Consider the following 27307-nt stretch of genomic DNA (forward strand, 5'->3'; position numbering starts at 1 on the left):
TAAGTTAAGCCATATCTTGGCTACTGTCAATAATTCTGTATTTCTGTATTAAGTATGCATTGGCTAGTGTGCTAGGTACTTCACAAGTAGATACCTTATCTAACCTTTACAATAGTCCTAGAAGGAAGTTGGTGTTGTTATGCTCATTTCATTAATGAAGAAACTGGACTTTTGAGTTGACATGCAACATACCCAAAGTCACCTAGTTAGCAAGAGGTGGAGCTGGCCTTGTACTCATATATGCCTGATGCCAGAGTCTGAATTCTTAACCACTGTGGACAGGAGATGGGTGGAAAGGCTTGCTATATTTGTTTTATTTTTCTTTTTTTCTAATTTATTTTTATTAGAACAATTTTCAAACTTAGAAAAATGTTAAAAACATTATACAGTGAACCCATATACTGCTTCCTAAACTCTAGATTAACATTTTACTAAATTGCTTTTATCACCTAACTGTTCCTCTCTCCATTCCTCCATCCAATCATTAACTCATCTTATTTTTTGATGCCTTTCAAAGGAAGTTACAAACATAAGTAGAAGTCGGAGTCTGAATTGGGATGTGAAGGATGTTATCAAGTCTATGAAGGCAGAATTGAGAAAGCAAGGGGAATTCCCATTACGGGGAACAATGTGGATAAAAGAATAGAGCCAGAAATGTGTGTGATGACTTCACAGAACAACATGCAGGAGACTGTGACAGTTAAGTGTTGGGGAATATGATAATGAAAAGTGGAACGAAGCTTGGATGGAAGAGGACTTTGGCCAACCAGCAGAGGAATTCCTTTCCAATGAAAGTAAATTTGGAATGGGGAGAGAATAGCTCAGTGGTAGAGTGCATGTTTAGCATGCATGAGGTCCTGGGTTCAATCCCTCAGTACCTCCATTAAAAAAAAAAAAATCTAATCACCTCCCCTCAACCTCTGCCAAAAAAGTAAAGTAAATGGGAGAAACAGGAACTACCAGCACCAAGAGTATCAGGAAGATTAGCTGTATAGATGGGCATGAGGAAGGAAGTAATGGAAGTGCAGTGGTTCTAGTGATGGACCTGAGACAGGAAGGAAGGGGGCAGGGCACAGCCGTTCAAGGAACAACGCAATAATTGTCATCAAAATGGCAGAAGATCCAACCCCTCATGAGGCCTTGAGGCTCAAGATGGCGGGAGATTTGAGTTCTAGTAGACTTTGAGCTTCATTATACGCCCACTGTATTAGCATGGTGAATAACACGCCCACAGGCACCATGGCAGCTCCAAGGCTAACCATAAAAGGTCAAAGAGTGGGCAATGGCCAACTTCCTGGAAATCCCAGCCCTTTCCCCAGGGTAGTTAAAATGGTCTTCCCACTTGTTAGCATATGAAGCTACTGAGCTCATAAAAACTGGCAACACGGTGCCTGGTGGCCTCCTCTCGCTCCCTCATCTTTGAAGATGGCCTGCACTCTACGTCTATGGAGTGTGTAACTACTTTTACTCTAATCTGAGCACCCAACCCCCACACCTCGTGGCCTTTCTCTTGCCTTATGAAACAGCCTACACTCTATGCAGTATGTATCTCTCCAAATAAATCTACCTTTACTCAACTGTGGCTCGCTCTTGAATTCTTTCCTGTGTGAAGCCAAGGACTTACACTTACGGGGAACTCAACTGAGACCTGGGACACAGTCCTCCTCACTCCCTACATCCGCTTTTCCTGCATCAGACCCATGAGGCACTCTGAGGCTGGAGAGGAGTGAGAATAAATGGGCGAGAACAAAATGATCAGGAAGATGTAATATAGAGAACTTGTTTTAGTGTTGCTTAAATCCAAAAACAATACTTGCTAGGATATAATAATTGTTCAGAACAATGCAATCTAAATTTCTTTTTTCCTAAAAATGTTTTTCAACTGTGATTTTCGGAGAATCCCTTAACTTGATGGAGCTTCATGAATAAGTGAACACCCACGTTCTGCAAATGTTGAGGTGGTCAGGTGCTGTGCCAGTGGCTTTTTTTTTTCATGTTTGTCATCTTGTGTAATCCTCACAAACCCACAGAGTAAGGCACTACTGCCTCTCTAAACTACTGGTTCTCATTGGGTGGTGATTTTTGCCCTCCGGCTCAGGGGACATCTGGCAATGTCTGAAGACAACTGTGACCATCATGACTGGGAGTGTTATTACTGACATCTAATGGCTAAAGGCTGGGGATGTTGCTAAACATCTTGCAATGTGCAAGGCGACCCCATGACAAAGATTTATCACGTCCAAAAGGTCATTACTGCAAAGTGGAGAGTCTAACCTAATTAGCACAGAGGCTGAGATAAGCAGCTGCTGAAACCATATTTTCTGAGAGGTACTATTGACCTAATTTTATAGATGAGGCTGAGGAAGGATAAAACATTTCCCAAGTTCATCCTGCTAAGAAGTGACAAAAAGGGGATTTTTATTTTGGTCCCATAATTCCAAATCTAGTGTCTTCCATTATACCAATTCTCCACGAAGAAGAAAAATGAGTTAAAATGATTCCACAGTTCAAGTCATTCTCTCCATGAGAGAATTTTAGCCCCAGAGACCAAGGCCGTGATGACAGAGAAGAGAAACAGGAAGTTTGGGGGGAGCTCCGAGCAGATCACAATGACAACTTTAGTTCCTGATGGGGTTAACATTTGAAGTGATAGGGTGAGGAGGATTTCAGTGACAATATCCACTGGGGATCTGGCAACAAGAATTGGTGTTCAGAGAGAGGTCAGAATTGGAAATGCACTGCCCAGGACAGCGGCTGTTAGCTATAGTCATGACCAGGGGGACGGTATATGGGTGACGAAAGGAGAGCAGAAAAATAGGGGCTGAATTCTAAGAAAACCTTCTCAAGGAAAAGGAACCGAGGAAGACAACAAAGAAAATGGGATCTAAAAGGTGCCCACAGAGGGGTGGTGGGTATAGCTCAGTGGTAGAGTGTGTGCTTAGCATGCAGGAGGTCCTGGGTTCAATCCCCAGTACTGCCACTAAACAAACAAACAAACCTACCTAATCCCCCACCCCTGCCAAAAAACCTAAAAATAAAATAAACAATTGCTTTAAAATCAATAAAAAATAAAAGGTGTCCACAGGATGTGATCTTATTAAAGAAGTCAGAAGGAACAGGAGTTTGAGAAGGTTATTCACAAACCACTGTTTCTTGCTGTCCCAGGAAGAATTTCACAACTTCACATTCTAGGTCTTGCCCTCATTTGCATAATTGACAGCATAAAATACTTGCATCTTTTTTATGCTGTTTGTAGTTATCCTTAGAATCTTTGTTAGCCATGGAAATAAACCTTCAAATTCTATTTAGGTAAAAGCCTCAAGTTTCCACCCCCCACCCTCAACCTTCAGGTAATCCCCAGTCTGACCTGGACACCCCCAAATGTTTCTTATCTGAAGCCAATGTTCTCGTTTCTCTCTGCTGAGTCCACACATCCTTGTTTGACCAAATGAAAGGAACAAACAATTCCTTCCATAATGGATGTACCCTAAGGTGTCAGGCTTCTGAGAATCTCATCTGAAAATGGATTCTCCTGAACCATGGTGCAATGTGATTTTAGTTAACACACTCATTTATTGGATACAAATGGTAGGGATATGACGAAGTATGCTGTGCCTCCAGGCCAGAACAGTACAGGTAGTGCCCAGCTCAGGGTAGGGAGGGAGAGGCCACGGGAGGGGCTGGAGCACAGATATTAAATGGTAGTTGAGGTACCAGAGTAGCTGATCACATCAGCAAGAGTTATTTAACTAATAATGCTGCAACTGTAGTACCTTGTCCCCCCAACTTCGTAAATATAAAATGACTAGCACTAAGACACCAACAATCTGAATTTAATTAAACCTGAATCTTAATTAAAATTTAAACATAAAGAGCCACATTTCATAGCCATTTGGGACTATAGACCACTTCCACCACTGCAGGAAATTCTATCGGACAGTGCTGTTTGGGAGAAATGCTGCCTTTTCCCTTTCCTCCCTGGTTGGATTCCAAGGCAAGCAGTGGGGTGTCTCCTCCCCTCCCCAGCTCCTCCGACCCTCCCGAACTCAGAAGAAGGAGATTCCTTTCCTTTTCCCATCTTCCCTTTCTCTGCCTCCACATGGCCCACCCATGACACCAGCTTGTTCAACAACCTTGAGGGGTTTATTTGCAGCCCCCAAAGGGGAGGCAGATGGAAATGACCTGATAGAGTCAGTATCAGCGTCATCGACAATCCAGAATTACTCACCTCGCAAGAGATGAACAGCACTCTGCCTGTGGTAGAGTCAGCCAAACTACATCTGAACACTCTGAGAATTAAAAACAAACACACACACGCAAAACACAAACACAGAGCATTTAATCACATAAAGTAATTGCTTCGGACTTTGCTAGAGCCTCTGTAACTGCTCACTTAGCTAGGTAGAGGAAAGCACGTGAGATTTCTTTCAATTTTTCAAAACTTTTAAAAAGAAGACACCTGGGCTTATTTGCCACCCCAAACAATGTTTAACTAAGAGGAGTATTTTTCTGCTAAAGTATTCAGGCCTTTAACCTAAAGGCCTTCACAGATGAGAGCTCAGGGCTCACCCCCGCCTCAACATCTTAAGTCCATTTTCAGTGCTAATGAATTCTTTTACAAGCCCTATTTGCTAATTCTTTTCTGATTTTAGACACAGATTCACTAACCATTACTTAGAGGTAGCCCAGAGGTTTTTGCAAGGGAAAAGAGGACCTCAATCCAGATTTATAGTTGAAGAGCAGGAAATTGAGGGGTGGGGAAGAGATGAAACAGCCAGAGGGTAAAATGAGGACGGACTTTACTGGTCTATTTAAAAAAAACCCCGAAGGTATTGTGTGGCCACCATACAGTATCTCTCAAGTATCCTTCTAGTCGAACTCACTTTGAAACTTGGAAGTACAACAGAGTAAATCACCTAGGGATTCTGGCTGAAAGGCTCTGGGGTTGGGCCTGAGGTTTCGCATTTCCAGCAGGGCCCCGGATGAGGACGACGCTGCTGAGCAGCGAAGGTGGAGACCCCAAGACGTTGGCATCAGTCCTCGTCAGTTCAGAGACTGTGCTGACAGGGGGCATAACTTACAGGAAGGTTAGTTAGCCTGGCATCTGCCTTATCTGAGGTACATCTCGGCAGCTCCTTCCTCAAGCCGGTGAGATAGGCGATCCCAAGGCGACGTTTGGGGACTTGGGCGAACCTCAGCACAATCAACAGCAGTAACTTTCACTGGGCTTGTTACATACGCCGGGCTTCTGCGCCTCCATTTCCGCCAACCACAGGAAGTGCGCACTATCATTCTTTTAGAGGTGAAGAAACTGAGGCTCGGAGATTTAAGTAACTTGTCTAAGGTCACTGAACTTTTCAGAAGAGTTGAATCCAGGCCGGTCTAACTCCAAGGAACAGCTTTTTAAACGAACACTTTGGGGCCTCGGTTTTCTGTGCTGTGAAATGGGACGGGCTGCAGATACACCCTAAAGGAGGCCTTGGATTCCTTCTCCACAGCTTGCTCTTTGGCCCTGCCGGGGAAAGTTCTTTTTGAGAACACCGGGCCCTCTGCTTGCCTAGGTCAGGGGCACGCACGGCTGTTCCGGGGAGGTCGGGCAGTCCGGAGCGAGCTAGCTCGGGTCACAGCGGGCTGACCCATTACATAACCGCCGGGCGTCCCTCCTCCTGCGCGCCCCTCACCCTCCTGCCAAACCGCAGCACGTAGAGCGGATCCCGGTGGTAAATCCCATTCACCCGCCGGGCAAAGTCCGAGGCAGAGCCAGGGTCGCTGAACTCGCCAGTGCCCTTCGCGGGCAGAACGCCGGAATCTTCCCCCGCCACGCGCTCCGCCTCCCGCGCTGCCCGCGGGGCCCTCTGCCACAGCCCCGTCGGCGCCTCCGCCCCGTCGGCTCCCCGCCCCTCAGACGCGCGGACCGTGGCGTCTGGGGCCCGGGAAGGGGCCACCGCGCGGGGACGCGGCACGGTGTGTGCGCCCCAGGGGCATGTCCGCGCGCCGCAGCCCGGGCTGCAGCCGTCCACACGAGGTGAGCGGGCGGCGGGGCCGGGCGCGGGCTGGGCGGGGCGGGGGGGGGGGGCGGCGGGTGGAGAAGGGGTCTGCGTGCTCTGGGCGGGCTGCGGAGCGCGGGAGCCTGGCCCGGCCGGCTGCCGGGGCGCCGTCTCCCTCCCGCCGCGGCGGCGCCCGAATCCCCAGCGCGCGGGTCCCGGAGCCCCCTGGCTCGCCCTCTGCCCGCTCCCGGGTTCGGCTGTGACGAGAAGGCGGTGGCTCAGGTGACCCAGGCATCCCTTACGGCGGGGCGACGGGCTCTAGGGCTGGGCTGGGCGAAGGTGGCGGAGGGCGCTCCCTCGGCTCCTCGCCGCCCCCGCGCCGGGCGGCACGCGGGGAGCCCGGCGCCGCAACCCCGTCCCTCGGAACGCCTGTTGGGTTGGGGGAGAGACTCGTGCCCGCTGGCCCCGGCGGTGTTGGGCCGGCGCTCCGGCACTTTCAGGGCAGGTGGCTGGAGAGGGAGCGGCTGAGGACCCCCATCTCCTGTGGTTTCCAAATGCAGACTCCTCGTGTGATGAAGACCGCCTTTCCTCTGGATTCTGTTTCTACTGTATCTTACTTATTTTTTTTTAAAAAAAGCTCTCCCCTCTCCCTCTGGTAATAATATTCACAACGTTCAATTGACTTAATTTCTTAGTTGCTTTTTTCCGTGAAGAAAATCAGTGATACCTGTAGTGCAGGCTCAAGGAAAAGTGTTAGAAGCAAAATTTAAAAGCACGATTCCAATTAAGTCCTGGAGCTATTTGGTTAGACATCGGCTTTCACAACTCAACGTTCTGAACCTCCTGTAATTTTTTTTTTTTTTTTGAAGTGTTGAGTCAGATGGGACCTGCCAGAGCACTGGTTACACCCTTCCATTCTAAAGGGTCTCTAATGAGTTCGTCTTATCTTCTTTGCTGAGAGCTGGGAACTCTGGTGGTGCACTCAGCCTGACTCAGGAAGAAAGTCTTCAAACCCTCCAAATTTAGAAACACACAGTCTCCACAGATATCCGAGATCACTAGCTTTTCAAGTCGTCAACTGCTTCTGCATAGTTTGCTCCCCACCCTCCCCTCGCCCACTGTGAATGTCCTGCCAAACTAGGCAAAAGGCGTCGCACCGTCCCAAGGAGAAGTAGAAATTAAGTGACTGGATTTGATCATTTATAATCACATGGTCTTGGAAATTGTAAGAGTTTTTAGAGATCATCTAGTCAAAGGCTTCACTGTGCAACCCAGGAGGAAGCTCAGTTTCCTGTTAGCAATGATTGGTTAAGCTCATAGTGTTCATTTTTGATGGAGTCAACACTAGAATCCAGGCCTTCTCCTTCTGACTTAGTTCAGTTTTCAAAGCATATTGCTTCCAGGCATTTTGAACAGAAATGATGACCAGAAACGCCTAATCATATCATTTGCCTGCTCTTATTTTTTATTTATCTATCTTTTTTTTTAACTGGTGGGATTCTGAAGTGAATGAGAGGTTGATTTAGTCAAACCACCTTTGTAGTATAAATTTTAAAAATACAAGCCCTTAATTTTAAATAGTACACTCTTCTTAAACGAAGATGAATGTGCAGATACATCTCAGGTGAACTTCCAGTAGAAGAACAGTAATCAAAACAGTTGAACTAAATTTATTTCCATCTCTCCTTGGAGTTTCTTCTGATTCTTACCTCTCTAGAGAGATGATTGGTTAGAGTTTAAAGTGTGATTTGTGACTTTGGAGAAGGCTTGAGAAAAGTAGCTTATATGCGGACAATATGTGTGTTGTGATTAATACTGTGACCTATAACAGAGCTGAGAAAGGAATTTTAAACTGACTTATTTAGCATTACACTGCACATTTTTTTGTTTGTTTTTCAATTTAGTTTAATTTAAAAAGCATTTATTGAGTGCCTACTATGGGCTCAGTGTTGTTCTGGACACTTAGGGGTATATCAGTGAACAAAACAAAGATCTTTGATCCCCTGGACCTAAACTTACAGTGTATTCGTTAGAATTTTCCAGAATTTTGTTTGGCAGATAGAAAAAAATTTCAGTTTTGTATCAAACATTAATGTCCCAAATTATTTTTCTTGCAGTCCTGTAATTCTGCAGATTTTATAATCACTGAAAACAAAGAAGCAAATTCAAATAAAGTCAGTTTGACTTTTATGAATTGAAGTATGTGAACTCTACATGAATAGAAATTCTCCCACATTTCATTATTTTATGTATGTTTGTTCACTGTCCCTGAAATTACATTGCCTTTAGTGCAAGGACATCATTGTAGTGACATTAAACTTGATGAAGCATGAGAGGATTAGTTTTCTCAATAGTGTCGGTGCCCTCATGTCAGTGTGGCAGGCTGTAATTGTATTAGTTTTAAGATGTAGCTGCTTATTTATTTATGAAGATGCTGTTCTGCTTTTATTTTGTCTCACTTTATATTTTGTCCCCCCTCCATATTAATAGGTGACACGGTCCTGTGACTTATTGGTATATCTGTTACCACAGAAGTTGTTTTTTTTTTTTAAATCAGATATGCAGTTTTAAGCATTTTCTAATTCTCTCAATGACTTGTTCTTCAAAATGGCATGGTTTGCAAGCTCAGGCAGGTTTATTGTTTTTAATAAAGGCTTATCAAAATGAACTTGGCAGTTTTTCAGTTATATACAGCCAAAAAAAAGTATTCAGTGTGCCTGTTGGGGTTGTTTATGCATTCCTTACCTAACCAATTGCTTTTCTTTAAAAAATTGCCAGTTTGGAAGCTATTTGCTTATGAGTACCTTTCTAGGAGATCTAGAAACCCGTTCAAGCAGTAGAATAATTTAATTGAGAAAAACCAAATCCACATTTGAAGATGTTAGGAGATTTTCGAGGACAAAGATTTTCTCTCTGTTTTTAATTTGTTCTACATCAAAGGACATCAGGAAGTGTCATTATCTAACAGTGTCCTGTTTGAAAGTGATCTCTGTTAGACACTAGGAGGAGAGTCATGGTTGCTGACAGCAGCGAGGCACCCAGAATAGCTGCTTTTCTTCCTTTGCTCACCACTTTTCCCCATCAGATTCTCATCCCCCATCTTTTACTGCAGGTTGAAGGAAGAGGTGTATTGCTATATAGCCAGGTGGGAAGTTACGCACCATTAATTAATCATTTAATCAATGTGCTCCTTCATTACTTACTTCATATTTCTTGAACTTCTTACTACAGATTTGTGCAGAGATTGTGTCTTGAGCCCCTCTGTTCCTGTGCTGTAAAGACACAAATCCTGCCTCTGAAGACACTTCCAGCCTGGTCTGGAAGAAAAGATATTGTGTAACTAGCTACCTAATACCAGTTATAACCACTGTGAGGGAGAAAGAGAGATAAGTACTTTGGAAATTAAAAGGAAGGAGAGAGAGCATGTAGGCTCTGCGAGGAGTCAAGGCTTAGGGAAGACTTTAGAGAGGAGGACACTTTTGAGCTGATCCTTGAAAGATGGGTAGAATGGTGACGCTTTTATAGAGGCAGAAGGGTCTACCTATCTATGTGGGAACACGTGCTTGCTTCTTTTGAACACGGAGACATACAGAAGACTTCCTTTTGGGGACAGTCGAGGCTGGGTTGGGTTGTCTCCCCTTTACATCCTCTGCATGCATACCGCTCAGTCCTGGGTAACGGAGTACCGACAAACACTAAAACAACTCATTGGGTTAACCAGGGCTCTCCTTTTCCTCGGAGAAACGAACAGGTTGTTGCTCAGAGCACAGAGGCCACTATGGGAAATAACTGTCATCATAATAAACTGGTGTACTTTGCTTTTATCAGCTCAGGTGCACGCTTATGGTGGTGTTTGGTCACAGCCTTATTTATTTTAGTAGTACTTGCTCTTGTAATTTTGTAATTTGATTAACTATTACGTAAACTGATACAATGGGAGTGCCAAATAAAGAGTGCTCTTTCTACGAAAACTAAGTTGATTGCCATAGAGACTCATAAAAATAAGGCATTTAAAAAAACAATATTAAGGTGCTACAGCCTGGACGAACCGTGAAAACCTTATGCTAAGTGAAACAAACCAGAGACGAAAGACCACATATTGTGTGATTCTATTTACATGAAATATCCACAATAGGCAAATAAATGGAGGAGACAAAAAGTAGATTTGTGGTTGCCAGGGTATGGGGTGGGAGGAATTGAGAGTTACTGGTCATGGGTACAGTGTTTCTTGTTGGGGTGATGGGGGTTCTGGAATTAGGTTTTACAACATTGTGAGGGTGCAAAAAGCCACTGAATTATATATACTTTAAAATGATTAAAATAGTGAATTTTATCTTAACTTTAAGAAAGAGCGTAAGGCTATATTGAAAAAAAAATCAACAAACTACTGCTCCCCATGTGTGGAATAGACAGCTATAAAATATTGGAAAATTATAGTAAAAAGCTAGGAAGATTTTGCTGTCAAGGTTTTCACAAGTGCCTTCAAGGTACAAGTGCATTTAAGAAACAGAGGTGACAAGAAAAAAAAAAATGGAGGTGGCAGTGTGGGAGTGGTTTAAACACAAAAATGCAATCATGACCTGACATCCAAAGATCAGTGAGTGATTTTACTTTTGTTTATGTGGCTAAAATTGAAATATGACACAATATTGTAAACTGACTATACTTCAATAAAAAAATACATAACAGCAAAAAAAAAAAAAAAGAAATACAATGTCTGAAACATGATGTATCCACTTTTTGACTCTCTACTTTTACTGACTCCTGATTCCTACAGTTAAGAGAGCTTTTAATGTTTTCAGTTTCTTAGGGTACCCCGGTGTATCTTGAAAATAGCTTATCTCTTTGGCTCTGGAGAGAAATTCCATGTTTATGAGCCTTTCCTATTGATGTAATATTAGTCACTTAAGATTACAGAGGAGACATAGAAAACAAACTTATGGTTACCAAAGGGGAAGCGGGAGAGGGATAAATTAGGAGTTTGGGATTAGCAGATACAAACCACTATATATGAAATGGATAAACAACAAAGTCCTATTGTAAGCACCGGAAATTACACTCAATATCTCGTAATAGCCTGTAAAGAAAAGAATATGAAAAAGAATATGTGTGTGTATACACACACACACACACACACACACACACACACACACACACACACACATATGACTGTATCGCTGTGCTGTACACCAGAAACTAACACAACATTGTAAATCAACAATAAAAAGAAAAAGATTGTACAGGAAACCTGAACCTAGGTTTTTTTTTGCATAGGGTGGGGGTAATTGCATTTATTTATTTATCAATGGAGGTCCTGGGAATTGAACCCAGGACCTCTTCCATGCTAAGCATGCACTCTACCATTGAGCTAGTTTTCAAGCTTCTAAATCACCATGAAAATCACAATCTGTTTTAACCCAAACTGCCTTATGGCTCCCTGGTTCATATATGTAAACCAAGTAGCAACATAAAATCTTAACTCTAGCAATACTTAAACACTTGTAGACTATAATTTTTCAAAATATTTCTGAGCACAATTCATCATTTTCTGGTTTACTGAATATATTACAGACCAAGGCCATAATTACTCATTTTGGGGGCCAGTTAGTACTGATTTTGTAATTCTCCTTTTTTTGATGAAATACTTCCCATGGAAGTGAGCTCATATCTGTGTACCAAAACCACTTGTATTTATTAAAATAGCAATTCAGTTCTCTCTACCTGTATCCAGACAACAGTGTTCACAGCCCATGAAGGAATCACCAACCCCCCCCCCCGCCCCTCCAATTCACACTCACAACAAAGTTAGATCTGCTTTAAAGGAGAAGAAAGTGCTGCCTCGTCAGTCAGATATGGGTCAACCAGACAGCTAGCAAAAAGCGACCTTACCCATCACTATTAATTAGTCACCGGTAGAGGGGAACCCAACTCCCAGGCATCACTGTCATCAAAAAGGAGTGGTTTGTTCAAATTGGTGTTTGACAACTGAGTTGATGTGTTGATTCAAGACTATATTAATTGTTCTCAACACTGATGACACATTAGAATCACCTGGGGAAGGTAAAGAAAATATTGGTGCCAAGGACCCACCCTCAAAAATTCTAATTAGGTAGGTCTGGGATAGATCCAGGGCATCAGGAATTTTTAAAGCAACCCCTCCTGCCTGGGAATCTCATGGTAATGCGGGCCTAGAGTCACCAATCTATATAATCTACATAATATTTAATCACTTTATGCTTTTTCAGAATAAATTTTATAGAAACAAATGGTTGTTATAGTATCTTTTTATCATATCTGGTAGAAAAATTGAACATGATAATTTTTTCTTTTAATTTTTTTTGTAATTTCTCTACTCTGTGTCCATACAGTATATGAGAAGCTTTCCTTTTTTCTAAATTAAAGTATAGTTGATTTACAATGTTGTGTTAGTTTCTGGTGTACAGCATAGTGAATCAATTATATATCTATGTAAGAATATACATATTCTTTTTCATTATAGGTTATTATAAGCTATTGAATATACCATTAATTTCACTTATTTTTATGGAATGCAATCTTTAGGGAAGCGATATTTATTTATTTATTTATTTAAATTGAAGTATAGTCAGTTTACAATGTTGTGTTAATTTCTGGTGTACAGCATAGTGATTCATTTATATATATGCATATTCCTTTTTACATTCTTTTTCATAATAGGTTATTATAAGCTATTGAATATAGTTCCCTGTGCTATACAGTAGGACCTTGTTGTTTATCTATTCTGTATATAGTAATTTGTACCTGTCCTTTTTTGTTTAATACTCAGAAATTGTCACCCACAGTTACTGGGTAGCTTTTCCAATTTTTTGTGTTAAAAATAGCACCCTCATGGATCTTGACCAATAGTTCTTGAACTAAATTTTGCAGATTTCTGAGAGTTTCAAGGAGCCTCAGGGGCTGTGACATGGCACAGGGACAGGGGAGAGGGGAAAGTCCAGCTTAGGGTTCCTATGCATGGTCTCTTCTGTAACCCAAGCAGGTGTGCCATCCTAGATTGCACATTTTGGGTTTCCAAGTAAGATTTTATTTGAGCAAGGGATTTCTTGGCGAAAACAAGTTTGTAAATACCTACACCACATGTTTCTAAGTTTCTGCTTCCCTCTCCCTACCAAATTTGGTTTATGAGGTCTGATAGCTCCTAATTTTGAGTTGCTACTGTGTATCTGTGTTGAAAAAGCAAGGGAAGACTTGGGTCTTATTAACTTTGTAGCCTTTGTGCTTGTGGGGAGTGAGAGCCAAATAAGCAGTTAGATGTCCTGGGCAAGAAATCTAGATTGGCAGTTATCAGCATAGAGAATCAGTTTAAGTTGCGTGTGTGGAAGTCATTACCCAAGGAGAGTGCTTATAAAGAGACGTGCGATGGGTCAAAGATAAAATCCTGAGGAATGGCTGTGCGAGGTCAGATACCCTCTTCTGTACTCTCATTAACCCAATACACACTGGTCAGTGAAGTTTCCTTTGTATATTTTTATTTGTTATTGCTTCACACATGCGTGTGCAAAACTGTGAAAGAGGTGGCGAATGAGTGTATGTGTGTGTGGGTGGGGTGTGGGGTAGCCTGGCAGGGTCAGGGCACAGGCTGTGGAAGCCAGTCAAGGAAGTTCTCCCACTGTTCAAAAATCCTACATCCAGTGCAAACCTATAGGGCTCCTTCTATATGAGTATTGAGGTACAGAATGAGAAGATAAACTTGAGTGGTTAGCCAGTGGATTTGGCAGTGTAGACAGCCATGGTGGTATTTTTGGCATAAAATCATTTAAGAAGTATTGTGGTTTCTTGACTTTTAAAATCCAGACATTTTCCCCATGTCCCCGTTCTCGCTTGGAATCAGACCAGTGACTGCTAGGTTCTGGGTATGACCCTGGTGAGGCCCGGGGGTAAGGTCCATTCCACATGGGTCTGATGCTTCATTTCATATCATTGACACAGACCTGACCCTCAGTGCTGGCCAGCTGTTTGGCAAATTTAGTTACAAGGCTCACCAGGCAACAGTGTTTTGCCTTAATTAAAAAACTCATAAACATTCTTAGAAAAGTCTGCCTGGGGAAAGCATAAGCGGTTATAAATGAGATACTTTAAAAAATATTTTACTTAATATTTAGGGTGTTCCAGTGATAAAGAGACTTGGTCATTGGGACAAAAATTAAGCCCTACATATTTTTTTCTCTCCTTTTTACTTCTTTAGGTTGACTTCCTTGATTATCCTACACATTCAAACAAGATAAAATATAGGCAACCATATATTTTAATTTTATTAGAGATGACAGTCTAACTAAAATTTCAAGTGACATACCCAAATTGGCATCTCAAAAGTGTTGGGGCACATTCTGCTTTATCAATTCTTGCATAATAGCATACCTAATTGGCTGCAAATACAGCATCTTTTAAGGTGAAGTTTCCATTTAAGCTTTTTATAGTTTTAATAGTCTTAAGCTGGGGGAAGAGACATTTGATGAAATAGAATTAATTACTTTTAAGGCCCCTAATGAAAATATTGTGATTAAACAGTGTTAAAATAGTTCAGAGAGTTTACCTCTTCATCAGGTTGAGTACCTGGCACGTACTAAACACTGCGCCGGATGCTGAAGACCCACGGAGAATTGGCAGGGTTCTGACTCAAAGGCTTACATGCTTCTGGGAGGGACAGGTGTGTGGACAAGTAATCACAGCCTTGTGATGAGTCCCGGAAGTGACTGCCTTCTATGGAAGTTTAGCGCCAGAGGCAAGAACGCTGCCCAGATTGGTCAAACAATTAAAGAAATGTAGAAATTCCCGAGGTGAACAAGCAGAGGAAGGGCGTTCTAAGCAGCAGGAGCGGTAAGTACAGAGGCAGTGAGGCGGGAAGGTACACCGTGGATTGAAAGAACTGAGCGCTTCTTCGGGGAGGTTTGGTGTGGCTGACGCACAGGGGACCTAAGTGGCCCCGCAGATGCCAGACAGACGAGCAGGCAGGAGCTAGATCGTTTACCAGCTTGTGTCACACGGAGGTCCAGGGAGTTTCAATTTTGCTTTGGCCGCTAGGAGTAATCCTTGAAGGCTTTTCAAGTGGGAGTAGGGCTTTGGTGAAAAAATTAGCTTGTGTTTTAAACAGATAACTCTTAGTTGGGCTTCTACAAACGTCCAAGAGGGTGACAAACTAGGGGTGGGAGTCTGCTGAAGTGGTACCGATGGGAAATAAGACTTGCTTTATTTATATTTATAATTTTGGTGCTCAGTGTCCCTTAGGGCACGTGGTAGAGATGTTTGGTCGGCAGTTTGATAGTCTGCAAATAATACAAAATTGGGGCACCATCGGCTAGTAGGTCCAGATAAAATCACATGATTGGATGTAATTACCTGGGGAGCGTGTGAAGAGTGAAGTGTGAAATGAGTCAAAAAATTGCAGGGCATAACTAGGGTGTGTTCACGTTCTACACAGAGCACACCTGGGTCACTGTGCCTTTCTTCTTGTCCTCTGATGGTCTGCGACATGTTGGTCTTTTTCACCAGACTATTTGTGAAGGTAAGGACTGAGTCCTGTTTACAGGGTGGCTGCCATCGCCCGACTTCACAAGCCACCACTTAGTCTGAGTAATCGTGTCTCATGCGGAACGGTGTCCCCCGGGGGTTGTGTTTCAGCTGTCCCTGCTTAACTGGTGCCAGCAGCTGTCATGGGACCTGACGTACCGTAAGTGTCCAGTACATGTGTTGAGTGAATGAATAAATGACACAGTGCATAATGAATGGTCAGGGGAAGAAGGATCTAGCGACGGAAATAAGGAATACCGGTCTGCGGGGAGGAAGGCTAAAAGGAGAGGCTCCTGTCATGGAAATTCAGAGCAGGAATGAGAAGGTCTGCAGTGTCAGATGCTACAGACAGGTCAGTTCATTAAAGGTGGCAAAGCTAACACAGGCAATTAGGAGTCATTGGGAGTAAGGTCAAAAACAGCCCGAGTGGTGTGTATGGAGGCAGGTGGCAGACTGCATTCCATGGAGGTGGGAATGAGAACAGGGATGAGGAGACAGTCAATGCAGACGGTTCCTTGGGGGCTGGGCGCATGAGGGGAGGGAAGTAATTGGTGGTAGCCAGGAACGGTGGGAAGGCTGAAGGGGAGTTTTCTCCCCTTCTCTTACCTTTTCCTTTCACCTGCTCTTCCTTCCTGCTTTCAAGATGAGAGACACTAGAGTAAATTTATAGGGTAAAGAGGACCCAGTGTAAAGGACTAGATTCAAAATATAGAAGAGAGGGGATGTTAACTGGAGAAATTAATACAAATGAGAAAGGTAGAAAAAAGATAAAGATGTATGTGGATGTGAATAAACCAGAAGACTAGCTGAAGGAAAGGAAACAGGAAAATCCTACCCAGCAGTTACTCTAGAAGAGTAACTGACATGTTTTGGACAATTTCTATACTCTAAGCATGGTTAAGGTACGTATGTTAACTCGCTGATTTCTTGCAACAACCCTATAAGGACGGGATTGTTATGCTCACTTTACAAATGAGACAGCTAAAGCACAGAAGGGTTAAGCAACTTGCCTGAGGTTCTACTAAGAGGCAGAAGCAAGATGCAAGGCTGTTCCCTACTGTGCTCTCCTGCTGGAAGTGGCAGGTACGCAGAGTCCTCTGGATCTGCAGTAACCAGCGTGTGTACGGGACGGGCACAGCGTCTTGTTGTTGAGTCACTCCAAGCTCTTAGCCTGTGTTGGAAATCCTAACTGTGCTGCGCCGTTAATCTGCAAGGTTGAGGGATTTCCTGCGTCAAAACTTGCCTTACCAGTTATAGGAGTGGAAATGTTTGGTATGAAATTGGGGATTGGTGACTTGGAAGGACTGGGGGTGCCTGAAAGAGAGCAATTTACATGATGGATCATGAGCTGTAGCCTCCAAGGAGAAGGAAATAAGAGTGGGACAGTCTGATGGAATGGGAGAGAATGGAGGAGAGTGGACTTAAGGGCTCAAGGAGGTTGAAAACCAGGTACAGTAGGGGTGGAGGAGCTGGAGACTTGGGGAGGATAGAAGGTTGGGGTTAGAGAGGAATATTCTTAATTTTCACAACACCCCTACATTTTGGAAGTGGAAGTAGACACAGATGATAACAGGCTGATGGTGTGACTTTGGGAGTACACGACTGAAATGGATTGGAGGTAAATCTCACGAGACATGATGAAGTCAAGACTGAGGCTGAGATCAGCAGAGATGTTGGGTAGGTGTTGACTAGACCCTGCTTCTCGTGGGAGGATGGTGCCAAGAAGCCCTAAGGGCTGGACTTGAGAAAGCTGCAACTCAAGTATGGCATGGTTTTAGGGAAAGATAACAAAAAGTTAATGGATACCTGGCATTCAATAAAAATCACTCAGTGGTTTCAATAGAATCTTGTCAGAGTGGTTGATAGTTTCTGTTTTGCACTATAATTTTTGAAAAAAAGAAATTGAAGTGTCAATTGACAAAACAGCACATTTCACAAGTAATTTTGGATGCATTAATCAAATCATCATGATCGTCCTGGAACGAAAAGACCACATGCTCTGATGAAATCTCTTCCTCTTTTTCCTTCTCCCTCCTTCTTCTCGTCTCCTGGTGGTGTGCAGTATGACACTTTCTGGGCAGAGAGACACAGCTGAAGATCATCAGGCTTCCAGATGTAGAGCTTTGTTGTGATTTATGGGAGTGGGGGTCATGGGAGAGGGGCGGGAGACTTCAGTGGGACTCAACTCAGTGTGGTGTTCTCGGCTTCTATAGTTAGCCATGTGCTGGGAACCAGCGGTAAATGTTCCCTTTGTACAGCTGTGCATACCACGGTCTCCTTTTTTCTTCTGCCATTTAGAATTTCAGGAATCAAAATTACATCCGATGTAAGTTTAGTAATCCCCACATGTGAAGATACGGAGCTACTGCACAGGGGAAAAAAGTGTATATGCTGGGTCTGATACATGAGTGGCATGTGTAGCCTCTGTGTTTTTCTATAGGATCATTGTGGGAGTTGACAACACTTTATAAACTTTAAGGAGCTATAAATTTAGTAACTACTTAGTTAATAATAATATAATATTTATAAAGATTAATAAGAATAACAGCTTTTATTTACTGAACAGTTACATGTTCCAGGCACTTGCTACGGGCTCAAGTGCATTCTCTTTATTACTCACTAAACACATATTAAGCAACCATCATACTCCAGGCACTCTACAAAATGCTTTCTTTCTTTTTTGTTTTTTTAATTGAGATATGGTCAGTTTACAATGTTGTATTAATTTATGATGTACAGCATAGTGATTCAGTTATACATATATATATATATTCCTTTTCATATTTTTTCATTATAGGTTATTACAAGATATTGAATATGGTTCCCTGTGCTATACTGTAAATCCTTGTTGTTTATCTATTTGATATATAATAGTACCTGAAAATCATACTGCCAGTTTATCCTTCCCCACCCCTTCCCCCCAGTAACCATAAATTTGTTTTCTATGTCTGTGAGTCTGTTTCTGGTTTGTAAATAAGTTCATTTGTGTCATTTTTAAAGATTCCACATATAGGTAACATCATATGGTATTTTTCTTTCTCTTTCTTGTGTACTTCACTTAGTATGATAATCTCTGGGTCCATGTATGTTGCTGGAAGTGACATTATTTCCTTCTTTTTTATGGCTGAGTAGTATTCCTGTGTGTGTGTGTGTGTGTGTGTGTGTGTGTGTGTGTGTGTGTGTGTGTATAGATATATATCTATATATATGTATATATATCTCACATCTTCTTTATCCAATCATGTTGCCTCCGTGTCCTGGTTATTGTAAATGGTGCTGCTGTGAACATTAGGGTGCATGTATCTTTTTGAATTAGAATTTCCTCTCCATGTATGCCTAGGAGTGGGATTGCTGGATCATATGGTAGGTCTATTTTTAGTTTTTTAAGGAGTCTCCATACTGTTATCCGTAACAGTTGTGCCAAATTACATTCCTACCAACAGTGTAGGAAGGTTCCCTTTTCTCTACACCCTCTCTGGCATTTATTATTTGTAGACTTTTTAATGATGACCATTCTGACTGGTGTGAGGTGATACCTCATTGTAGTTTTGATTTGCATTTCTCTGATAATCAGCGATTTTGAGCATTTTTTCATGTGGCTGTTGGCCATCTGTATGTCTTCATTGGAGAAATGTCTGTTTAGGTCTTCTGCCATGTTTTGATTGGGTTATTTCTTTGTTATTGAGTTGTATGAACTGTTTGTATATTCTGGAAATTAAGCCCTTGTCAGTCCCATCTTTGCAAATATTTTCTCCCATTCCATAGGTTGTCTTTTTTCTGTTTATAGTTTCTTTTCTGTGCAAAAGCTTGTAAAGTTTGATTGGGTCCTATTTGTTTATTTTTGCTTTTATTTCTATTGCTTTGGTAGACTGCCCTACGAGAACCAAAATGCTTTATTTCTGATTTCATTTAATCTGAGATTGCAACAGTAAGGCTCAAGGGTATGGATAGTGAACAGATGTGGGCTCAGTTTCACTCAGGGGTTCCATTGTTTTGGCCTTTGTGACTGAGTCCCGGCAGCTGGCTGTGGGCGTCTGACAATTGCTCTGTTTTCTGCAACTGATTGTCTTTAGCTAACTAGTTCAGGGCTCACTGCACCAGGGATTTGCTAAACACAGGTGTATGTGTACGTTTAGAACACGTGATACTTTTCTTTCCACTCTTCCTTTCTTGCCCCAAATACAAGCTTTCTGCATATTTGTGCTTTTGAAATAGTAGAGGGATTTACAAATGTTTATTATTAGGTTCTCCACATACGTTGTGTCACCTGAGTCTCGCACAGAAGTCAAGACTGAATTTGTGTTGTATTGAGGTTTGGCGGTCCAGAGACCTATCCGGTAATGAAGTCACTAAGTGTGAGGCATCATTTTTTTGATGTTGCAAATTGCCCTGCTTTGAACATCGCTGTGAAGTGAGCTTTTTCTGTACAGGTATTTTGGTGTATATCCCTATGATGGTTTCTTTGAAGGAGAATAGCTGGGTGAACGAGTTTGAGATTTTTATATGAGTGGCCTGATTTGTTCATGGAAGGTTTTTGAGCGGTGAAAATGACACATTTAGAGTGTTATTTTGGGATGATGTGTTTTATTGTTCTGGTGTTTTATATGCCTGGGATCATCAGATACTTCCAGAAAATCTGAACTGTTCTGTCTGATACCACGTAACTTACTTTTTCCCAGGCCCCCTTTGCAACTTTAATAAAAATAGTGTTTCCGTGGCTCAGCCTATACTGGATTTTGAGGAAATCCTGCCCATGTCAGTTCCTCCTCATCAGGTGTTAAGTCCAGGGGAGAAACTAAACTTGTGCATCTTGGCTCATTCTCCCCTTAGCGTGTTACTGCTCATAAGGCTACTTGATTTGCATGCAGATCAACTCCCTGAAGGCTTGTCTTTCAGACACATCTGCTTTTTATTTATGGTTCTGGTCCTCATGCTGGGACCTCTGCTATACTCCTAGAGAATCTGTGAGTAAACTGATGGGAAAAATGATGTGAGAGATACTGGGTCTTTTTGCTAACGCAGTAGGAGCATGGAGCATTTGTTCTGATGTTGTGGAGAAAGTAGAAAAGACTTGCATTCATGTAACTTAACTTCCCGAGTGATTCTTTCAATAATTCCCCTGGTCCCTCGCCCCATGTCTTCCCACCTCCCACAAGACACATTGATAAATGAACCTTGGTAGCAACAGAAAGTCAGAGGAAGGAACTGCCACTATTAAATAGATTTTTAAAAACCATAGTTGTGAGTGGAGTGTATACCATATAAATTGTGTTCTCTGCCTGTATGTTTCCCCAGGTAATTTTAAACACTAAGTGTCATGTATGGTAAAAGGAAAAAGCAAGGAATGCGACCATCCCTGCCTTGGAGGGGCCCATTAACAAACTGACCACACAATGTGACCCGGACTGTGGGTTTGGGGAGGTGGACAGAGCGCTGTGGCAGCAACTAAATTGTCTGGAACACTCCTATGAAGTAGGTAGAAAATGGAGACCTGGTTACACAGCACGTCAATGGGAGAGCCTGGATTTCAACCCAAATCTTTCCGTATCCAAATTGCACATTTTGCATTTGCTTTTCTTGGTTTCTTTTTCCAGATTTGCATTTTCAAAATTACCTCTAAAATAATTCAGACTTTACAGAAGGGTAGGAACAATGTGCTACTCCGCCCACCTCCCCAACACCCCTTCCCCCAGGCTTACACTGCTAACACTTTGGTGGATGTGCTCCCTGGCCACCTTCTCTGCATGTACAGATCACCTAAGAGAGCCAGGTCTGCCGGTCTCCAGCCAGACAGAACTGCTGAGAGGGCAGAGGTGGGGCTCAGGAATGCATGGTCCTCTCGAGGACCTACCTGGGTGAGGCTGGTTGGGGTGCTGGGCTCTGGGAACCAGGATATTCGCAGTCCTGGAGGCCAACCCTTCTGGGAAAGGAGAGTGATTTGTGCTGCCCCGGTGCCCTGCCTTGCATCGCCTGCCTTACTCAGGCAGAGAGCAGAGCCCCTTACAGTGAGAGGTGGGGAGGGCACGAGGGGCTGCCTCTTGCCCATCTGTTTTTCTAGTGCCTGCACGTGTTGGTGCTCAGCTGCTGCTGCACGAAGGAAATGAAGACGCTCTAGCCTTAGTCCTGCAGGCAAATCATTTGAGTGATTTTGGACAAGTCGCTGAAGTTCAGTCTCAGTTTTCCTACGTCTAAGATGTGCTAATTTTCCTCCTCATTTTAATGTTTCTGAAATAAAATGTGATCAGCAGTAGATACATTTAATATCCTAGTGTTTCTTCATTTTTCTTTTCTCTTGGAAAACTGTTATTAAGTCTGTGTGGTAACTTACAATTTCTGTTATTTTAGGATTGTGGGAATGTGGTAATCAATCCCTTAAGGACTGGTTTGGGGAATGGATAATGCCTGATAACCCACTTTGTGAATGGCAGAGTTCTGTATAAATATGAAAGGTCAGAAGACTACCCAACTGCTCCTGCATGATAGTTTCTTAGATTGGCTCTGACAGGAAATTCTTGATTAAAAAAAGTAGAGACAGTCTTCTATTCAATGAAGTTGATGTTCTGGGACATGAGAAGTTACATTTCTAATCTCCCCATTCTCCCAATAGGATTTAAGAAGCTATTTTCATCTTGAATTTTTAAAAATGGCTCTTAAACATTTGAAGTTTTTTGAATTAGGCCTTGGCAAGAACTGTTTGCCTATCAGGGATTTAGTGGATTCCTGGCCGTTATTGGAAATACCAGATTGGCTACAAAACTGTTGTGACCTGAACAGAATGTTAATCCAAAGGAAGTGCCTCAATTCAAATGGGAAGTTGCAATGCCAGATAGTTCCTGTGGTATGCCAGGTAATGAGAGAGGATTAAAAACAATTACACTGTTGACCTAAAACGAATAGACTGCCAGACATTCCTCCAGCAAAGATGAGTTTATTCGGGATCAGCAGAGAATTGTAGTTCAGTGTTTGCCACCATGGTGAGCCACCAGCTAGTCCCCACACAGCCAGGGGAGAACTCTTTTATAGAGGGGAAAGGAGGTGGGGAGAGCTATAGTAAACCCAGAGTCCGTGGCCTTTCATTGGCTGAGTTGTTGCCAGGAAACAAGAGGAGTCTTTTCATCTTCCTACTGGGCTCTGCTCTCATCACAGGTCACGAGCACTCCAGTCTCCTGACTCCATTTAACTGAGGTTTCTGTTTGTCAGTTTTTTTTATGAGACTTTCTCTCCAGGTGGAGTTCAGTTTGGAGAGCCTTTAAATGATGAAGGCTAGGCACCAAGCTAAAATTTCCCTTTGCAGCTCAGTTCAACCAATTTGCCCCAGTAACTAGATGAAGTTTACAATCTGGTAGGAAACAAGGTAGACATTTAACCTGGCCAGATAAAAACAACCTTGCTAAGCAAACAACCAGTGAAAACAAGACCACAGAGAGAATATTTATTTTCCTACAAGAAATTGTATCTGTTATTTAGAGTATCCGTTTACAAGCAAATGGACTGTTGTAGCACTTAAACCAGGGGGTACAAAATCAAAGGTCTTTGGGGACTCAAGTGTGAGAAGTGGCTGAGTTGTGACATAAGGGGATGGGACTGGGCTATAAAATTGAGGAGAACATGTATAGGCTCATTCTCTCACCATCCAACAGATGCTTTGAATTCTCTTCTTGGTGTCAGGGAATCATCAGTGAGCAAAACAGACAAAAATCCTTGCCCTCCTGGAGTTTGCTTTCTGATCTGTTGCTGCCTTGAAAAGCAAATGACTAAGCCAGTTAGAATCATCTAAGCTGGAGTAAACGAATCAGACACGTTGGTATGTTCCTGTGAATAAACTGCACAGATTTCAGTTTTGTTAGCTCTTTAGACCTTTTTCACATAGCTAATATTTCTAGATAAGTGAGATTATTCTCCTTATAAATCGAGATAGCTTCTTTTTTGGCATTCTTCTTGGCCTGTTGCCCTAATTTGCCAAATAGGCACGATTATCAAACATGATTGGCTCAGCAGGGCAGCACTTGGTTTATTTAATTTAAGTTTTAATTGAAAAGAAAGCCCTGTGGAAAATCCTGTCTCTCCTTGTGTAGACTGTGATGACTTTCCGTGATTAACTAACGATAGCTGAGTGCAGTTTATGGTCACCCCAGTTAGTGGGTCTCGGGGGTGGGGCCCGAGAGCTGACAGCTGAGCTGGGAGCCCCCCCCCCGCCACCGCCCCAAGAAGCTGTCCCACGGGGCGGAGAACTCTTGCAGGCCTGGTTTCCTGCAGGGCTTTCTGCAGGGTGACTCTGATGAGGTCACTGGGATAACAAGCTTGGGATCTTGGACCTCAGAAACCATCTGCCTTTTTCTCTGAGCTTCTTGTGGGAAAGAAGCATTTGTGACTGCACTTATCTGCCATTTCCACAGACGGGACTACTGCTGGGCCTGCAACGTGAGGCGAAATTGATAGTTTCAGAGAGAGAGAGTGCAGGCTGCAGGGATTAGAACCCGCTAACCATTCTGGTCAGTCTGCAGGGCCCAGGGTGACTGTTTTTAGCAAATTAAAGGGTATTAGGGATGTGAATGTTTGCGGCCTGGGCTCCTGTTTGAGGAGCTTCTTGGCCTGTGCACCAGGAGCTCCCGCCTCCTCCTGTGTGTGAAGGGTGCTGCACTGAGCCGGGAGGCAGCGATTCTGCAGAGCCAGGACCTCAGCATTCCCACCCTGGGGGGGACTTGATGGTCCTGACAGGCCATGAGTATTACAGAAGTGGTCTTTGTTGTCCTAATGAATCTTGTGCCCTCAAGTAATCATATCACCCACTGAAGTGGCCGCCAAATACCTAGTGGGCATCTTGACATTTACACAAAGTCCAGTGGGCACTCTTAAGGATGCCGTGTTTGTGTCCCCTCCCCAAATTCCTATGTTGAAGCCCTAATCCCCAGTGTGGTGGGGCCTTTGGGAGGTATTCGGTTTAGATGAGGCCATGAGGATGGGGCTCATGATGGGATTAGTATCCTTGTAAGGAGAGGAAGAGAGAGAAAGCTCTCCATCTACATGAGGGGAGACCGTGTGAGTACATAGAGAGGAGGCGGCTGTCCACAAGCCGGGCCGAGAGCCCTCACTAGAACTGGACCAGGAGGGCACCCTGATCTCAGGCTTCCAGACTCCAAGCTGCGGGAGGACAGATGTCTGTTGTTTAAGTCACCCAGACTGCGGTACTTTGTTGTGACAGCCCGAGTGGGCAAAGGCAGGCTCGGGACCTCTTCTTAAGGTCTCAGCTGATCCATCAGTAGGGTGGGTAATGCTGTTCCTTTCTTCTTAGACCTCAGTGACCCCAGGCTCTCTCGGACTTCTCTTACCTGTCTCAATTCCCTTGCAGCCTCCTCTTCTAACCCTCCCGTGAAGATCAGGGTTCCTCAAAGTCCTGTTCTCTCTTCTGCCCACCTCAGGACACCCTGCTCCACAGTTTGTAGTCTGTGGACCAGCATGGGCCTCCCTCGTGAGCTTAAAATATATGAAGATCTCAGGCTCCCCCCAGACCTGCTGAATTGACTCTACCATTAGCGGGTGACACTCACAGAAGTCTGAAAAGCCCGCTTCTTAAGATCTCAGGGACAAATTGTGTGCTCCAACTTCCAAGTGCACGTTTGATCTGGACACCAGATCTCTCTCCTGGGCTCTAGACCAGTTTATCCAACAGAACCTCTAGACTGTCCACTTCCGGGCCCTGCAGGCATATGGAGATTCACCAGTCCGGAGCCTGGCTCCTCTGTTCCCAAATGCGCTCCTTCTCCTTTGGGCAACCAACAAAAGATAGGGTCTGCTTAGAAACTTTTACTTTAAACCTCCCCTTCAACCACATACTCCTGGGTTAAATGGTTTCTTTGGGGTTAGTCAGGGCTGCTAGTCAAGCAGTGTGCACCAGTCTGACTGACCCATTTTCCAGCTGGTGTCTTCTCTGAGTGATCAGCCTCTTGTTAAATATTTTGAATTTTGCCCATGGTATCATGTTCACTTAGTAACATTTCTTATTTTTTTCCCTCCATCGTTAAGTTTGAAAATGTAAAAGTACTTAATAAATATTTAAGTATTAATCATTATATTTGTTATTAATTATTAATATATTACAGGTATAAGTAGTTAATGAATATTTTTAATGGTGAGGAAGTTTTGCTGACGGAAGCACAAGATTTTCAGAGTATTTGTGAATGACCATAATGAGTCCAAAAGGAGGATCATCAGGAATGGAATGTGACCTGATGTCACATGATTGAATCATACATCTTTTGGGAGAGAAAAATCAAAGGCAGCCCAACTGTCTCTAACAATAGAGGGTTGGTGACATGGATTATAGTACATTCATACAATCAAATACTTTGCAGTCGTGTCTGAATGATCAGAGTACGTTCATTAACATTCATGGTATCAAATGAAATGAAAAGAGCAAATTACAGATGGGATGATCATAGTTCTTTATTTAATTGTGGTAGAAAATACCAAGTGTAAAATTTACCATTTTAACCATTTTTAAGAGTGCAGTTCAGTGACATTAAGTACATTCACATTGTTGTTCAACTTATCATCACCATCTATTTCCAGAACGTTTTTTATCATCTGAAACTGAAACTCCATGCCCATTAAACAGTAACTCCCCACTCTCCCTCCCCGACCCCTGGCAACCACCATTCTCTTCCTGTCTCTATGAATTTGACTACTCTAGGTACCTCGCAGAAGTGGAATCACAATATCGTCCCTTTGTGACAGGCTTATTTCACGTCATGTAATGTCTTCAAGGTTCGTGCGTGTTGTACCATGGGTCAGAATTTCCTTCCTTTTAAGGCTGGCCAGTATTCCGCTATGTATACACGCACCACATTTTGTTTACCCGTCCATCTGCACACTTGGGTTGCTTCTCTCTTTTGGCTGTTATGAATCATGCTGCTATGAACATAGATGTACAACTGTCTGGTCTGGTCCCTGCTTTCACTTCTTTTGGATATATACCCAGAAGTGGGATTGCTGGATCATATGGGAATTCTATTTTTAATTTTTTGAGGAACGGCCATACTGTTTTCTGTAGTAACTGCACTCTGTTTCCTTCCCACCAGCAATACACAAAGGGTTCCAGTCTCTCCACATCCTTACTAACACGTGCTAACTTTTGGTTCTTTGCCTTTTTTTTTCTCATGACAGCCGTGTGGGAATGGGTATGCAGTCTCAGTTTTGTTTTTTAAAAGATGTTGTTACATATATATGTAATATAAAAAAAAACCCTCAAAGGATTTATTCCAAATAAAAACAGTGCCTATTAGTTGGCAGGATGTAGATGATTCTTATTATTGTCTTTCTGCTCTATTCTCTCCTTTTTCTGCAGTAGGCGTGTGCAGTATGTGTGATGACAGATGCCTGAAATTCAGACTCTGGCTCTGTCAGTTCAAAGGTTGACGGTGCCTCCGGTTTGCCCCTAGCTGTGCAGCCTTCACGTGGGTCCTCAGACTTGTTGACTTTGGACTTGAGGCTGCCCCTGTCACGTTGCCACTTTGTGTGGGTTGAGGCCATGCACGGATGCTCCAGTGCTCCAGCCTAGCTGCCACACGTTCCTCTGCCCGGTGAAGCAGAAACAGGGCTCTTGGCAGTGGATTAGACCACGCGGGCTCCTACCACCAAGTCTCAGCATGGGGCTTTCTAGTGCCCGAGTCCACCTTCCTCCCTCATTTCAATGTTTAGTGCAAAGAAATCTCCTTCTTTTTAGGTGTGTTTACGCACCAAGGTTTTGGCTGATTACAAATGAAAGGGAAGGGTGC

General features: G+C 43.1%; 1 protein-coding gene and 1 long non-coding RNA gene across 7 annotated transcripts in view; one reads left to right on the forward strand and one right to left on the reverse strand.

The window, feature by feature from the left end:
• LOC123613128 (uncharacterized) overlaps window positions 1-5483 on the reverse strand; it is a 44058-nt gene extending 38575 nt beyond the window's left edge. For both annotated transcript variants that reach the window (XR_006720474.2, XR_012510217.1), the window contains exons 1-2: window positions 5082-5483; window positions 4229-4289 (exon numbers count right to left, since the gene is read on the reverse strand). This is a non-coding gene — a long non-coding RNA (uncharacterized LOC123613128). The remainder of the gene's footprint in view (window positions 1-4228; window positions 4290-5081) is intronic.
• A 155-nt stretch (window positions 5484-5638) lies between these two features.
• Window positions 5639-27307, forward strand: part of SLC16A12 (solute carrier family 16 member 12) — a 90674-nt gene continuing 69005 nt past the window's right edge. For 2 of the 5 annotated variants that reach the window (XM_074373994.1, XM_074373991.1), the window contains exon 1: window positions 5639-6025. The gene's annotated coding sequence lies outside the window, so the exon portion shown is untranslated. Of the gene's footprint in view, window positions 6026-6116; window positions 6270-14740; window positions 14844-15865; window positions 15886-27307 lie in introns of those variants that run through there. The other 3 variants (XM_074373992.1, XM_010971236.3, XM_074373993.1) reach the window with 3 other exon arrangements.

This window comes from Camelus bactrianus, chromosome 11 (assembly GCF_048773025.1).
Source record: "Camelus bactrianus isolate YW-2024 breed Bactrian camel chromosome 11, ASM4877302v1, whole genome shotgun sequence".
NCBI lineage: Eukaryota > Metazoa > Chordata > Mammalia > Artiodactyla > Camelidae > Camelus > Camelus bactrianus.